This window comes from Candida orthopsilosis (assembly GCF_000315875.1).
Source record: "Candida orthopsilosis Co 90-125, chromosome 8 draft sequence".
In the NCBI taxonomy this organism is placed as follows: Eukaryota; Fungi; Ascomycota; class Pichiomycetes; order Serinales; family Debaryomycetaceae; genus Lodderomyces; species Lodderomyces orthopsilosis.
This window is the reverse complement of record NC_018302.1, coordinates 421,476-425,400: the sequence shown is the minus strand read 5'-3', so window position 1 is coordinate 425,400 and position 3,925 is coordinate 421,476.

Below are 3,925 nucleotides of genomic sequence, written 5' to 3'. Positions count from 1 at the left end.
GACTGTAATAAATGATTCTCCATGTTTGAAGAGAGGCTATGACATGACTTTTCTTCAAAGAGTGACAGCTGATGCCAACATTTTACACAAGAATCATTTGATCATTTGACTGTCTCTTGGGGCAAAGAAAACAATGATCCCTTTGCAATGTAAGACTTATGCCACACCAACTTCAATTCTTGCTCCATGAACGTATTGACACAACGACAAACTGAGAACAATCTTGTTATCCACCGATACCCTTGACTCCATTTTTAAGAGAGGATCAGATGCCGATTGGGGGCATACCAAGAAAGTGGGTCACGCCAACTCCCGGATGCAAACTGGAAGATGGTATCTATTTCAACAGGAATCCAATGCCGCTGCCATAACCCAAGGTGGAGGTTCATTGCACCAAGTTTTGTATGTTGAAATATCAAGGAAGATTAAAGTGAAACATCGTATTCCAGATATATTGAAGAGAATATTCAACGATTCGAGAAAGCCAATAACACTTCTCATTGCATAGACCATTAATTTGTAAGCTCGCGTTGATGAACTCGCAACCTAGCCAAAGGAAATTGGAATATGGCATAAAACACAAGATGACCAAAGCTCATGCTCATGGAGAAGCCGGTGCTTAGGAGACAATTGTGAAATGTATACCTCGACAATGCGAAATGGATAGGCTAAAACCTAATTGATATAAACCTTGAGAGACACATGCGTCATTCATGATAGCCAAAAAAATCTGAAACAGAAAACGATTGTGTATAGTTGAAAGGAAGTCTCCTTTACAAAGCCACCGAACTTCAAAGTTAGACCAGTGCACTTACTACAATTTAGAGGCATGCCCAGCTGCAGGTCATTGATGGCTGATGGTGAAGATGACTAATAACAAGATAGGCTGGAGGAAGTGAAACCGGTGGCAAGAGATTCTGCGATTGGTACAGTCCTATAATGGATTAAAACTCTCATGACCCTTGACGTCATCCTCAAAGAAACCATGCAGAGCTCCTTCACAGGGAAACCCTTACCAGAACAATTAAAATTGCTTCTATTACGACTGTATATATGATTCATCGTCCCCATCCTAAAAAAGAACCACAGTATATCTGAGTATCCAATCCAAGTGTAGACGCATCCATGGGACTACATTCGTACCTCAATGTGAATAAATATCCATACATCCATTTTAAATCCTAATATCGCTGAAAATGCCTTCCTACCACAATCAAAACAATCCAATCACCAACTTTGCATTCCTGCACCAATGATATTTGCATTCATACGCCATCAATGTTTGCACCCTTGCGTCAATAACTATGAAAAAAATAGCATTTTAACACTTGACCAGGTTAAAATTTTGGAAGATTTATTGGTATCATTAAAGATTATCTACTACAAAGTTTGGGATGGAAATTCGCTGACCTAGGATTATATTTTTAGAGCACAATATTGTAACCCTGGGACACAAAACATTACTAATACAACACATCAAAAAGTACAAATGAACATAGTAAGAAAACAATCCCTAACGCAGTAATATACGAACACAGGTTTTAAAAAAAGTAAATTATGAGGTCTGGTAACTAAACTTTTGACCAAGTCGTTCATATTCGATGGAACTTAATTCTATAACTTAGCGGACTCTAAACACCATAAATGAGAACAGATTTTGCTATTCACTCATCATTTGTTAAATCATTCAAACATGAAGAAAAAACATCAACTCACAAACATGACGCAGATAGTGTCATTAATCATAGGAATGATTGCAGTAATTACAACCAGAAACTTAGAACTTTTTGCACTTGATCAACAAATAACAACAAAGAGGGATCATAACACCAGTCTCTTTCGATTTCGAATACTTGCATTAATAATCGGCTGACATATACACCATGATCGATCACTACGTCGTTGAGTCTATTCAAACAAGAGTAAGGCGCTGGCAATGGTAAACTAATATTCACGTTGAACTATGCTTGAGTTCTGTTCTGACTTTTTGAGATGCTCGATGGTTTTTAATTCTTCATAGCAACACTTTAATTTCAACTCGCTTCCAAGATATAATATTGTTCCCAAATTATTCTCAAATGGATTGATTACATTCCGGGCACTCAATCAGTTCTTAAATCATGATACGATGATTTTCCTTGAAGCTAGCTATAAACCTAGCTGCTTCAGAAGAAAACGTCTATTAAGTAGGGTTTGTATGGAGTTTGCTACTGAAGATTCAGCAGCAAATACTGCTGCTGGTGGAAATGTTTGGTTAGTAAGGATTAACGATGAAATAAATACAAATGTTTCTTGAATATGTTTGTTGTGTAGCTTTTAACTTGAAAGTCGGATACCATTATTTTTTGTTTTTGTTATAATGTTGAAATGTAGATGGGAGTATGAGATCTGTCGTTCATAGTTGTTAATGACTACAGCTTTCCATCAATTCTCGAAAAATGATTTCACTAATACGGCATTTTATGAGATCCTGTTTGAACAAATTATGAGAAACTTTCATTTCATCCGAGGAAGTATGATCGGATCTATGTGTGCGAGTTAGTATCTTGGACCTTTTTCATATTTCCGACTATGTGAATGTTGCTTTATTTTTTTGTTGGTGCTTATTACTTTTTTGACTGGCGATTGATGTTTGGGTATGCTCGATTTCAACTTTGTTTGTCTCTATCATGGGTTTGGCTTTGTGCTCTAGGTTTTCAATATTGTGTTCAAGATATAGACCCTCAAACATTTTGCCTCTGTAGGTTTGATGAGAGGGTTGTTCGTTCATGTCTGAAGGTCTTTTGATATTTGGTTTTGATATTCGGTAAAATGTGGTATTTACCATTCTTTGTGATATGGATGCAGGTATTGCTGGTGCGTTTGTATGAGTATCGTGAGTTCAAGTATTGAAAGTGAAATCATGTTGCATTTGCAGTATTCGGGTATATGCCTGTTCATTGAATTTGAGTGTACATTCATTGATTCAAGGATGCATCTCTAGTATAGTAAAAATATAGTTCCATCGATGATTGGATGCGTTTATTGTGGATGCGTGGATGTCTACATTTGGTTTAGGATACAAGCTATATTGTGATCAATTATTAGTGCAGAAGCAGAAAAACTGTATGATGAGAAAGAGGTATCAATTCATTATTTCAGTATGACTTGCACCATGATGAAGCCTAACTCTGCTCTTTGGATAGCAATTAGCATTACTCATGTATGAAAGTTATGCTCGAGCGTACCTACATTGAGCCTCATAGCTGAGCCTCTCTTTGTGATTTAGATTCATTTGGCTTACTAGTAGCCAGCTTTAGCATCTGCTGCGTTTGTACTGGTTTGGATGTAGTCTGTCCTCATCACTTGTAACATGACTCGCTCCCTTACTATGGTCAACAACATTGTAATGGTGTGCGGAGGGCCTCACATAAGTGTACCCTCTTCGTGTATGACTATACGGTATGGCCTCATTCCGTAATAGTGAAGGGACTCATACATGAGGAGGCTTTGTTCTTGTATGTTTTGCATGTGGGCCTGCTTCTTTCTATGTTTTTTGCTATAAGTCGTATTCGCTGGCAGTGGTCGACCAACAAAAGTTTATAATACCTCTAATTTGTAGTTGGCATGTTCTTTAGTGGAACTGTGAGGTTCAGCGACTTTGTCAAGGAAGCCTCCTTTCAACAATCTACTATCTCTTGTTGTCTTCGGTATTTGTTTGTTTTTCAAAGCTTACGCCGTTCTGGTTGAAGTTTGTCATAAAATTTTGTAGTCAGGATATACATTTCCCATACATGTTGTTGGTACAGACTCACTTCCATGCGTTACAACAATGTTCATATTGTAGTCTATCTCATATTCCAATTTTGTGTGGTCAAGTTGAGGTTTCATCGACACAATGTGCATTTGTGTTGACCCTGGGTGCATTGGGAAGTGTTATTTACCT